This window comes from Xiphophorus maculatus, chromosome 3 (assembly GCF_002775205.1).
Source record: "Xiphophorus maculatus strain JP 163 A chromosome 3, X_maculatus-5.0-male, whole genome shotgun sequence".
Lineage (NCBI taxonomy): Eukaryota > Metazoa > Chordata > Actinopteri > Cyprinodontiformes > Poeciliidae > Xiphophorus > Xiphophorus maculatus.
Window position 1 is genome coordinate 24082057 of NC_036445.1, and position 13447 is coordinate 24095503.

Consider the following 13447-nt stretch of genomic DNA (forward strand, 5'->3'; position numbering starts at 1 on the left):
CCACATTTACCATCATAAATAAGCACAAATATTTCCAAATTACTACCACAAAAAACTTAGATTTTTACTGTAAAAAAATCACAAAAAGTATCACGAAATCCTGGAGGGACTGAAAAGAAGTTCAATAATATTTAGTTTTAGGACTTTATTGATATTGTAACGGTTTGTGAACAAGTTTTATCAATACATTCTGGCACGACCGGCCCTTTAAGAGCATTCATGATCTTGATTCGGCCCAAAACGAAGATGAGTTTGATACTCCTGGTCTAGGATGATCGTCCTATACCCCACCCTAACTGGACCGCTTCCCAATATTGAGTCCCACAGCATGTTACTGCTACCACCATGTTTTCTGTGCAGTGTTACTTTTGTAGAGCAAAAAGTATTGTTGACTGTGGAATTACACGGTGAGTGGGATGCTGCGAATATAGGATTTAGTATGGCTTTTCTGCATTGTGTTTATGTGCCACTTTATGACGGCCTGTCAAAGAAAATCCCAATGAAATGCATGAAAGTATGTGTTCATAATGTGAGAAATAAATTAATGAGGCATGAATACTTTTAAAAGGCACTATCCATCCATTCATGTCCAGCAGTCATAACTTCAATTCTCCAAAATAATAAGAGTGATATCCTTGGTCAGTTCCAAATGTATGTGCAACGAAAGCTTCAGCTCATAATAGTGGCCTTATGCTACCCCAGTTAAACCAGTTTAAAACTTAAGATCTGCCATTTGTGACAACTAATCCCACAATGGGGATGGTTCAATTACAAAAATAAAAATAAGAAGTATTTTTAAAAGTTTAATTTAAGATTTTAAGTTAAAACAGGCACATGTAGAGGCAACAACTTTAAAATATGCTATGAATTGACACATTCTTAAAAGCAATTCCTAACACAAACAGTACTAAGAACCAAACACCAGAAGAGAAACAGGCCTACTGAGAGCCCCGCTAATTCATTCACTCACTAATTCATTCACTCACTTCCTGACTCGGCTTCCCAGGTGTGGACTTGAGCCTCGACCACTTCTTGATCTTGATGTGCGGAGCCCGCGCCTCTTTGAAATGGGCTCCACGCTCACCAAGCGGAGGATTTTGTCTTCGTCTGAAGATGAATATTTATACGTACATTTGTATGCAGGTTTGCAAACTGAAATATGGATACCAAATTAAATATCTGGAGCAGTGATGATGTACTCTACTTGGCAGATTTTTCTCCTCCTCACTAAAATCTAAATGATTTCTCATATATCCTGCAGGTAGCAATGGGGAAATTTCCTCTCTTGCAGCATTTTGCCAGTGTTTGATAATTGATGTGAAACTTTTGATGCAGTACTATTACACGCAACAACAAAGTCCAACTGTGGATTTTTTATTTTACATGTATACATTTTTTTTTGCTCAGTTAAATGCACACTGTTGTGTAGCAAAAAAAGCATCCCAGTTGATTTCCCTTCATATATTCAAATGATGGTGAATGTTTAGCAAAATCTTATTTAGTAAGCAATCTTAGAAGAAGAAAAAAAAACACTAAAAAAAGGACATTTTATTGGTAAAAACACTAAGTCCTCTCATCGCCACGTCAAGGGTCAGACTCCAGAAATGATCATTTAGGTCATCTCTAACCACTATTTCTGCAAACTTAACAGCAACAGGCTGTAAAAGTCAAAAAATGTCATACTGTAAAATAGTTAATACTCTTTGTCACTCATATCAGATACATTTTCACTCAAATAAAAGTCAGCGTCCTAAAAAAATTACTCAAGAAAAAGGAAAAAAACTACTTGGCAAAAAGGCTGCTTTTGTCCGGGTAGCTTATTGATTGTAACATCTGATTTCATTTGTGAAAATTATCTGATGAGACAAACCAAATGCTAACGTTATGTGCAAATTCTAGTATTTTAGAGAACAGCGGTACTCAAGTAAAAGTAAAAAGAACAGTGAATTAAAATGACTCTTTCAAAGTTCATTACAAACCATCTGTAGACGTCAGATGGGTGGTAACTAGCTTTCTAACTTTTACAAAAATCTAAAAAAAAAAAATGTAGGTGCAAATAGTCCCCTTATGAACTCACATTGGAGTTGCAGGCGTTGCTTTCGCTCATTTATCTTGGCCTTGGTTTGCTGTTCCACACATCAAATCCTCACTCTGCAGGATCGTTGGCAGGGTTCTGGACTGCTGGACCCAAGGATTAATTAAAGTACCCTTTTTGATTCAATTAGACAATAAGCAGAAATAAAACAAGAGCTCCTAAGCATTGGGCTGTGTCTCATTGTTTGTCCTCCTATGTCTCTGTGTTGGCCTGCAATGGACTGCTGATCTGTCCAAGGTGTCTCACCTCCTGTCACTGGAACAGACTGCATGTTGCAGTTGTGTCTCCTTATGCAGATGTTTGTCAGAAATCACCTTAGACCCGTTTTGGAAAGCCGTACGGTTGTTGTTGTTGTCATTGACGATGCCATTATTTTGTGATATTGGTCATGTTCTTGATTTTGGAACATTGTTGTGTAGAAGAAAAAAAAATCTCCCAATACTCTGAAAACCTTACGAGGAATGACCATAGTATAACAAGGCAAACTTACTGTAAACATTAAGATACTAGTGTACTGAAACAAAGCTAAACTTACGTATTCTCTCTCCCTTCCTCCGCTGCCAACAGCGTACCAGTGGAGTCCCACACTCTACACACATGGCAACGCATGCACACGTGCAACACATTTTCCCCCCCACATCCCTGCAGTCCAACATTCGACCCGTTACACTTTAAATAGCCTCACCACTCAGGCCGTATCACCTGATTGGTAGCCAAGCTGACCCTGAGCAGCTATTAGCCACGTGAACCTTGACCCTCTGCTTCTTTGTCTAACCCCGGAGTCGGAAAGAACGCCGCGTATGAAAACTTTGAAAATCTACAACGCTTAGGAAAAAAAATTAAATAAAATCCCTTCTGTAAGATGTGTGGGAGTGGTCGAATGACTTAAATGCAGCTAAAGTCATAAATTAGTTATATTAGTTTGTTTTGTTTTTATCATAGAGGGTAATTACAAGAGAAGGGTACAATCCCAGAGAAATACCGCTTTGATGCACGGGAGCTTTTGTTCTTGTCTTATCCCGACTCTGTTATACATCTAAAAGATAAAGATTTGTTATTCATGACTTACATGAGATGCTTTATGTGAATTAATCTGTTTTAATGCTATCCTAGCTGCAGAACATTCCAGGTGTTTGTATTTACGGAGCGCTCTTTCTTTTGATCTCGATTTTTTGCTTTTTTCTTTTGTTTCTGTGCGAGTCTGACTATAACCAAAAAAAAGCCAGGATAACTCTCTAGTCTTTTGTATAAAGTGGACGAATAAATCAAAAAGTGTATTCTTTCAAACATGTACTCAATTGAACATATTTGCAAATAAAATTGGTTGAAGGCATCAGAAAAAAACATATTTATTAGCGTCTGAGATCATTCTTGATGCTGGCTTGTCTTATATTTCAGGTGGTAACTAAATAAAATTGATCTTTTCTACATTTGCTATAAAAAGCTGGATAGTTATAATTAGTGGAGCTGAATTTTCAAACAATATGATTTTCTTGAAAAGCTATGAGTGTTTTCATGTTGTCATGTAAATTGACTCATTAAGATCAACATTAAAAACCACCTTTAATAAACCTTACCCTGCTCAGCAATTCATTTAAACAAGCATGGATCCTTATGAGGTGGATTTCACTGTGTTTAAAATAAATTGTAAAAATGAGGCTATCAATATTTCTCTACATCTGCTGAAATAATATATTCTTTATTACATGTTTAATGCTAATTGAACAGAAAAAGCTTTCACTGTTCCACAGAGAGCAAATCTGGTAGGATGATTTATTTTTTAATATGTACATAATGATGTGAATGTGTACTAAAATAAAAAAAAAAACACAACATAGTATTTGCAATACGGTATATCAATTCAGTACAGACACATAACATTTGATTATTTTGACTTTGATATCGACACTCAGAATTAAGCAAAAAAGAAAATAAGTTGCTTTATAATGTTCACAAGCCGACATTTGATTAATCAAGGTTTCATGTTGTTGTCATGTAGAGAGTGTTTAATGCAAATCTTTTCGTTTCCACATCTTAACTGTTTGGATCGGTAATGACATTTCACATTTCGCTGTATTTCCGAGCAGCCAAATTTGTCTCTCTTTTTTTTTTTTTTTTTTTTTAATAAGCGAGGGAAAAGTTTTGGAGCCTTCTTTCAGCCAGCTGTCCAGCGGTGTGCAGCAGCAGGTGGAAGAGAGAGGGAGCATGAGCTCGCTCTTCTCTGCGGCCTGTGGCGCTTTCTCTGGCGTCTCACTACTCGCCACAAGAGCAGCGTGACTGCAAATCTTCCAGCAGCAACTTTTTAAAACTGCTATGAATACACTGGAGAACTTTGCTTTAAATGCAAAAAAAATAAAATAAAATAAAAAATCTGACAATTTATCTGTCCTCTTGTAGGTTCGATGCTCGTCTGGATGTTTGTTGTTTCAGTTGTAGCTTATTTAGGCCGCAGTCTGACCTCTGAAATGATGTACGCCTAGCTTGTTACCCAAGTTTCTGCCGTTTTGACTCCAGATACAAATGTCATTTCCTTCTATTTGGGGCTTATTGAAGTGCAACCCAGCAAACAGACTATTAAGGATATTCGTGGGTAAATCAAAAATTAATAATAATAATAATAATAATAAAAAAGTGATGGGTAGCTCCTTCAGAATCTGGAGCTGTTACCTTACCGCGGCTCCAGAAGCGACGGGCGAGGCTGCAGCATTTTCTGACGCTTTTCTTCTTCTACTGTTCCCAAGGCAGCCTATTGCAGAGCTGCTGGTTCGTGTTTAACCTTGGTCTCAATGTCACTCGCAAGCCTCGTGTTTTTCTTCAACCAGCCGCCCTCCCTTCCACAACACCATCGCCTCCGCCGCCGCCGCCCCCTCAGCTGGTGTGTTTGAGCTCCTCAGCGGGGGGCCTGCAGGCAGCGCCACAGATACGCGCGAACTCTCTGGCGTGCACGTGCGCGTGCTCCGCGCGCGGCCTCCTACCTGTGTTGCCCGACATGCACGAGCCCGGGCTCGCGCGCGCACACACACACACACACAGAAACAAACATCACACAGCCGGTTTGTCTCAGAATAGCTGCATCCTTTCTCGACAACATTCTTCAGCCTGAGCTGTTTTGAATAGTTACCGTGAACTCCTGCAGAGATTACGCATGTCTTTGTTTTTGCATTCACGCATGTTACATATGGCACATATGTTGCTCTTTTGTTGTTGTTGTGTGTGTTTTTTTTTTTTCATATTTTGCACATTTAAAGCAACACCTTGCCTCAGCAAGAGGTGTAAGAAAGGCAACTAAATGACCGAAGATATTCTAGTCATTTGAGTTTCATGAAATAAAGATGCATGGAAAGCATTGATACTATCACATTTCTCCTTCTCCTGACTGCACACTGCCTTTCAGCTGACTTAAAGGCAGCTGCCCCCCCTTATTTACATTGTCTGTTTGGACATATTTTTCATTTATGATGGGCAGTCAGGGTGTGAAAAGTAAATTATCATAACTCATCGCTCTGACTTAAGTAACATTATTGTTGGTGGAGGCAGGGCAGAAATACTGACTATTTATTCATTGAATGCACATGTGCCAAACTCAAGGCCCGGGGGCCAAATCGGGCCCGCCGTAAGTTTTTATGTGGCCATCTAGACTAGAAGGACACAGAAGTAAAGCTTTCAAGATTACATTTGTGTCCTTAAAAATAATTTTATCAATCAAATCAAAGCAATTTTTATCTGTGTATTGCCAAATTACATCAATGTGAAAAGATGCTAGATAATATTTAATTTCAAGACGTTCTCATCGAATGCAGAGACAGTTATTTATTATATTATATTTGAGCCTTTTGTTAAACTGTTGACATTCCTAATTTGGATATGGACCAAAAAGAAAATAATTGTGACGCCTCCTTTCTAATGTGAGGATTGTGGATTTACAACGCTGCTTCCTGAGGGGCAGCATAACAACATGTTACAATATTCTGGGCAAAAATATACTTGGCTGGTATTTATATGAATATTTTGACATCAAGACATAACGATTTCCAGCCATAATTCTTCGACATTCCTTCGCAGGCGAATATGTCCAAATATGTTTTTGGACATATTATGCACAAGTCCAAAGAAGTCAAATCTTCTGGACTTGTGCATAATATGAAACTGTGTTGTTGTGTAGCTCTGCGTTAGAAAATGATTAGCTCTGAGTTTAAACCCAGCTGTCCTTGCTCATTTTTTTCATGCTGGTTATTCTGGTCTATAATACGTCTGCATTTACATCTAACAGACATTTAAAGACACACTGATTAACACGTTTAGAGCAAATAAATACTGATTTTAGCCTACACATTTAAGGAGTATTTAGACATTCTTCAGAAGTAGTTCCAACCACAAAATTCTCATCTTAGAAAATAAGATTAGTAGACCTTTGTTTCGTTTTTCTAATGTTGGGTAAATACCAGGATCGAGTAAATCTGTGCAATTCCGACTCAAAAGTTATCGGCTCGTAAGGCTCTCGTACAGATGCAGCGCGAAGTTTGGATGCAGACCCCGTCCTGACAAATAGATAATAACACATGCTCTTTCCTTCTCACTCTGCAGGCGGATGAAACAGAAGTGAAGCCTTCTGCAGGAGCCACCAGTGCGCTCAGGGACACAGCATCCAGGGACCGGCCCCTGGTCCCCCTGCCTGCGCTCCGAGGAGCAGCGAACTGAGGAGCCGGTGAGCTGAGGAGCCAGCAGGTCACCACTTCACTGAGAGGCTCCAGGCAAACACATCACAGACAAAAACCAGAGAAGCACTCTGGCTTTCAATATTGATCACCTCTTGCACATTCACCCTCACCCCCCCCACCCCCCCCCCAACACACACACACACACACACACACACACATCTCATGTCAGAGAAATCAATGAACAGACAAATTTATTCTGGCTGTAAACCAAGTAAGTCTAGCGGTATTTGTGTGTTTTTTTTTGAGTTTGGAGCTCGGGTGGATATTCAAGACTGCGGGGAAGAAAAGGAAAAAAAACGGTGGGGGGTGGAGGGGGGGTAAATTGGAGTTGAGGAGTCGGATCCAGAAAGTTTCTGTAAATATTTTTTCGACAAACGATCGAGGAGGTGGTGGAAGGGACTATATAGGGAGCGAGGGAGGGAGGAGAGGAGGCGTTGACGAGGCGTTGTCGAAGAGAGAAGAGAGGAGGAGATTAGGGTTGGCGGTTCGCTGTCGAACCAGCGTCGATACAACGGCAGCATTTGCCTAATCCTTTGGTAATGGGAGCTTAGCGGCCTCCTCGGACACACAAACACTCCCACAGCCTCCTCCTCCTCCCGCGGCTCCGCTCCTCTCTTCTTCTTTCCTGCCCTCTTCCCGTCTCATTTACATGACATTAGAAACATTAGGGCGACTCCAACAAGGCCCCATTGTGTGCGTGTTGGTTTTGGGTCCCAGCGCGCCGGAGCCGGAGCTTTGGAAGAGGAGAGGAGTGGAGCGAGTCAGGACATCACAGAGGCTCGTCCGCTGTTTTGTCCCGCTCGAGATGGTGTCTGTGCCTCTAAAGGACCCGCTGAAAGAGCGACGGAGACAGTGATAAATGGCTTCAGTGTGTCCAGAGCGAGCGATCTGACTGCAGATGTGTCTCCACAGAGAGCGTCCCGGGCGCCTGTAGGATGCACGGGCTTCGGGCCTGGAAATATAAGGGCTGTTTGTTTTCCCCTCCGATAATTAGTTCAACAGAGGAACATGAAAAGCAGCGTGGAAACGATGTGTCATGGAGAACTCGCGCCATTAGATTAGTTTTTTTCCCCCCATAACCGCAGTTCAAACAACGAGGTGACAGAAGAGAGGAGAGGGGGCGGGGGGAGTATTGCACCTCATTGGAAACTGTTTATGTGACAAACAAACACTTTTATTACCATGAAAATGTGCGTCTTTTTTCTCTAAGAAAGCTTTTTCTTTTCACCCACGACTATCTTTGGGATTAATGTGGATAAATCTGATAATAGGTTGTGCATAAGCACTGCAAAATTGCAGCCTTTGAAATGAAAAGTGAAGGAAAACAAAGATCAGAATGGTTTCACAAACATTCATTGTCGTGCCGACTCAACATCAGGAATGCAAATATATTGTTTTTTTTTTTTTTTTTAAAGACAAACTCGTATATTTTATTTTTGGAAAATGTGTTCATGTGTTTGTACAGCAAATCATGCATAAAAACAAGAAGTGTAAAAAAAAAAAAAAAGAGCAAAACAACAAAACATTATTAAATGTTGGAACTAAGCAGATAAAAAGAGCCATTTATAGCAAATGTCCAAGACATTGCGTTAAAGACGAAGGGGCCTTGTTTAAAGTCTACAGAGAAAATATCATGTTTTACCAAAGCCTTTTTCAGTGGATAAAAAACTAATTTCAATTAGATTTTTATGCAATATTTTGTCCCCTTTATTCAGTTTTATATAGCATTTATGCAAACAAATATTATTCACATGGACATGATGTTGAAATCACAAAAAACTATTGTAAACAGATAAAAATACTGCAAGTGTTTGTAAAATAAGCTTAAAACAAAACAGTTTGTTAAAGTATTATGTGCCAGAAGCCGTACATGTGCGGTAAATATGTATTGGTTTCTTTTGACGATAAGTAAAATGGTTTAGTGAGAGGATATCTGAGGACATCTATGCATCAGTGGTGTTTACACTTATAGAAGCTGTCATGTTGTAGCACGCTGACATTGTTTTCACTGTTAAGACAAAGTTTGGATAACTCTGCTGCGAACATATCAAGCTGCAGACACGTTCACAATCAGAAAGCAAGAAGAAGAAGAAGAAGAAAAAAACAGCAACAGTCCTCTGTGTTTCTCGGCTTTTTCTCCAACTTTCCTCCTTTCCCCTCGCTTTCATTTAGTCCCATAAAGCGCAGTTTTCAGTTGGCTTCAAAGCTCTGTGCCGAGCTCAGTTGGGGGCCTTCAAAGCCCCCTGTCTGTCGGCAGGTTTTAGGCGCAGAGAAAGCTTCTTGTTCTTTAAGGATTTGGCTCACAAATAACGCCCAGCCAGGGCCAAGGCAACTATAGCTTGCACCCTGACAGGATGGTAAAGGCGAACCGGTGCATTTCACTGATGTGTTTTGGGGGGCTGTTCCTGCATCTGTCCGAGTGAGTACCTGCTCTGTGTTCATTTCATTTGCCTTCTTTGCTTTGAGGTTTTTTTTTTTTCCTCTCTCTTCTCCTCCATACTGTCCTCATCTTTGAAATGCTGCCTGTGCTTTACAAGACATTTACCATGAGGCTGCTTGCACTAGACGTCATCTCGAAGCTATTCATCTAGGAGTAGTTTCACACTTTCAACCCCTAATTGTCTTGTTGCATTATTATTTAATACATGCACTGTGTCTATATATATATATAAAAAAAAAGTGAACTAAAATTAAAAGTGCAGGGAACTGGCTGTTTCTCCGTTTTAAAGAACAAAACCGTCTTTGAGTTTCTTTTTAGATACACTTCATAAATATCAGTAGGAATTGTCTGCACTGTGGATCTCACTGATCTTACATTGAGCAAATGTTGGACTTCAAAAGCCCGTTAGATATGTGCTGAGAACAAGTCACTATTATTCAATGCTGCGGTTTTATTGCTGCTCTTTAAAGCTTGTGATGGTGGCCGGATTGCGATGCAGCGCATTAACGTTTAATTGTCCCTCGGGTCGTGACTTTTTCCCCTGTCCCTGCTTTTACCCCTCGCGCCTCAGATCCGAGATTTCGAAATGACGATCTGACATGAAAACAACACAACAGGTTTCTCTGCTGTATACCATAACAAACAAAAAAAGAAAAAGGGAGGAGATCCAAACCTCCTCTGGCCAATGAATGCAGGATTCACGTAGGACATTTTGACACTGTGTCTCTCGGAGGTGGACAGGTAAAATCCAGGTGCTGAGACTTGTAATGTGCATGTTGGTAAAATAAAAGTAACTTGCAGGCAACTATGACTTTGTAGCTAAACAGTAATTTACACAGCTTAAGCTGCTCTAAATTAATGCCGTAATTCTTTTTACAAATATAGTTATGAAACACACTGTCACGGCACAGTAGAATGATGTAAAGTACGGTAGCTTAACTGAATAATCACTAACAAAACTGTCAACTTTCATTAATTGCAGTAACGGGAGTCACTCCTATTCACGTTCTTTTGACTTCAACGTCATTTTGTGAAGAAGCTGCTGAATTTCACCTCATTCCTCAAATAAATGAGCAAGTTTAACGAATTGTAATGTGTAATTTCTAACAGTTTCATGCCAGCACTGACTTGCGTGTGCGCCTACGTGTTCATGTTGGAGACCTGGTGGCGTTGTTGCTGTTGTTGGTGTTCCACGTGTTTGGCGAGAGCATTGTGTTGCAGAGTCTGTGTACAACAGCAGTCGCTTCAGCAACAGAACTGGACCTGAGCAGGAAATGAGATTATGAGTTTGCTTGATTGTTTGTTTTTACGTTGCATTTTGCTGAAGTGTGCAGATCCACTCGGTCATTCAGGTCTGTTTGATCAGAGAGAGCACGCTGTCAAAGGGTCTGTTTCTCTACATGTTGCACTTCTGTAGACTCTGGGTAATTTGCACACTCAGTCCCTGGTTGGGCTTTTTCTTTGAAAGAAATAAAAACAAAACAAAATTGCATTTTAAGGTCTAAATTATAAAAGTTGTCCCGTCTAAAGGTAAAAAAAAAAAAAAAAAAAAGCTAAAAGAAAATCAGACATTTACAAATGTAGATAAACTACCGTTACCAATCAGACAATCTTTGATTGTCCGATCTGGTCGGTGATCGGCAGATCAAATAGTGAAAAATCTGATTTTTTTTCCCCCCCCAAATTCATTAAATGCGTAAAAACTGTGAACTCCCTCAATTTTCTGTCTACAAACACATCAACCAATGGATGCACTTTTCTGAATTCAATCAAAATCCGGTGAAGGTTAGGGAATATGCTTTAATTCTTTTTATTTTCTACTGGCTTTAAAGCTAACATCACTATCAAAGGAGATAGTTTGTGTGATACTTTTTTCCTCTTTTGCATATTAAAATCCTTAAAAAATCAGGAAACAGTATCAGCCAGGAAAAGGTAGATCAGTGCATCTCTGCTGAAGTGTGAGTGGCAGACCTTACTGTGATTAGACCAGGCAGAATGGATGAAACTCTTGTTTTAGAGTGATGTACGTCAAGCAGTGACCTATTTGTAATCTGTACAACGTATCTATTTCTAATTAAAGTCCGAGGATTGGATTGTGCGTGGGGTTCAGTTCTTTTCGTCATATAATTTTTTTTATTGGGTAAATCTGGCATATTTGAGAATAAATCAACAATGTTTATGGGTCTGAACAGCAATCGTTGGCCCCCTGGTCGTCTTCAGTTTTTATCACGATGCAGAGGATAACAGGAAGCACAGGCCTCTCTTTTTTTTTTTTTTTTGTCTCTCTTTCTCCCTCTTCTGGGTCTCTTTGTCAGTCACTTTGTTACGGGGCCGCCGCTAAATGCCTAAATTGTAATTGTAAATTGTAGGCCTGCCCACATGTTAGCTCGCCGGTCACAGCGCCGCTTCAGAGCGCAGCACGGAGAGAGGCTGACGGGACGAGATGGAAACAGGCAGCCATTATAATCAGTCATTCAGCCTTTTGGAGGAGACGGAGAGCGTTCGCGGTTGGTTCTAAATTTAAAGGGAACCTCTGTGACCTGCTGGCTTTCAGTCGGCCTAAAACCACTCCGCCGCCCTGCCTCTCTCCATCTCTCCCTCCTCCCCTTTCTTCTGCATTCCCTCGTTCCCTGTCAACATGTCCCTGCCTCGATCGCTGCCGGTCTTTTTTTTTTTTTTTTCTTCCATGCATCCACAGCAGAAAAATACAAATTGTTAGCTTACTTCGGAATTTATTTGTTAACGAACGGAGTTAATATCATTTCTAGAGCGCATACATTTACCGTGGGTATTTCCATACAGCTGCTGCTGTTTGTTTTAGAGTTATCATCTCATCTGGTCTCTGTTTGGATTCGTTTTGTTCTTTTCACCTTGCAATTTTCTTTATGCATTTTTCTGCCTCCAGTGAAATTCCTTCATATAATCCAAACCACCGGAATGATCAATATTAGTAAAAAAAAATATTCACAGCTTAAATTTTGGAGAAATTTTGACAAGCATGTTCTCGTTTCAGTTTGTGACACATTTATGAACTGATTCAAAATATTTTACAGCAGTTTTATACCACATCTTCTGACGCGTAATAAACATATAACGCCATTGCTTTAAATACATATTCACCTATTTAGTCAATTTCAAATCTTCTTATACAAACAATCTTTTCTTTATGTAGTTTTTTTAAGCATTGTATTTCCTTTGAAATCAATGGATTCCTAATTGTGAATAAGAACTGCTACAAGTAAACGAGGCGAAGCGTGTGTTGTTAAAATAATAACAGGAACCATTTCTTCTCTATAGACTTCAGTGACGTTGCTTTATTACAACAATATGAATGTTTCTGGATATATGCATTTCTTATAACACAATGCAGTGTTTTAGCCCATGAATGTTTAAGTGAGGAATTTGATTTTCTTTGGATTTCATGCCACATCCAAGTTTCTTTTAAAAGTGTTCTTACTTCTCTGTCTGATTTTTTTCACTGTTAGATTTTATTTACTATTTTAAGTGATTAAGTGTGGTTCCTTATCTTCGACATCGTGGCTCATAAAATGTAACATCACGCAAAGTTTTGCACAACCCGATTCCCCAATATGGAAGTAAATATTACAGGCGAGTTTTGTATATTTTCATATTACCTATAAGTCATTTTATTGCAGTATATTGATTGAAAACGTGAAGCTCTTTTCCATCAATTCCACTGAGAGTGAAACATTTCAGCATTTATTTCTGTTACTTTTCATGAGATTGAACAACACAAACATCAAAACGCGATTCTATAACAACCCGGTTGGTCATGGGGAGGGCTGATACAAACATATTAAAGAAAAGTTGAGTGGAAGGAAAAACGTGTGGCAGAAAAAAGGTGCACAAGCAACGGGGACCACCTGCAGGATTGAGAGCACTGCTGGAAAAGCTAATTGAAGAATTTGGGGAGATTAACCAGGAGACAGATACATCAGGCCATCCATGAACCACAGACCTTGCCAGAAGTAAGAAATAAGACTGGATAAAGTTCTCTTTTCAGATTAAAGTACATTTTGAGATGTGGTTGAAGGTTGTTGAGGTCCACTGTGACGTTTCCACAGCAGTCACAGCATTGCGTGGGGTTTGGCCGCAGTGCTTTTATCCAGGGTGAAGTCAGTGCAGCCATCTCTCAGGAAAACGTCAAGCGTCTTAAAATTCCCTCACGCTTTA

General features: G+C 39.8%; 1 protein-coding gene and 1 long non-coding RNA gene across 4 annotated transcripts in view; one reads left to right on the forward strand and one right to left on the reverse strand.

Annotated features, from left to right (window-relative positions):
- The window catches only part of cmtm8 (CKLF like MARVEL transmembrane domain containing 8), a 36845-nt gene extending 31908 nt beyond the window's left edge, over positions 1–4937 (reverse strand). Inside the window, exon 1 of one of the 2 annotated variants that reach the window (XM_023330888.1) lies at positions 4768–4933. The gene's annotated coding sequence lies outside the window, so the exon portion shown is untranslated. Of the gene's footprint in view, positions 1–4767 lie in introns of both variants that reach the window. The other variant, XM_023330887.1, reaches the window with a different exon arrangement.
- Positions 1–13447, forward strand: part of LOC111608113 — a 63228-nt gene that overhangs the window by 27840 nt on the left and 21941 nt on the right. For both annotated transcript variants that reach the window (XR_002752542.1, XR_002752543.1), the window contains exon 2: positions 6680–6800. This is a non-coding gene — a long non-coding RNA (uncharacterized LOC111608113). The remainder of the gene's footprint in view (positions 1–6679; positions 6801–13447) is intronic.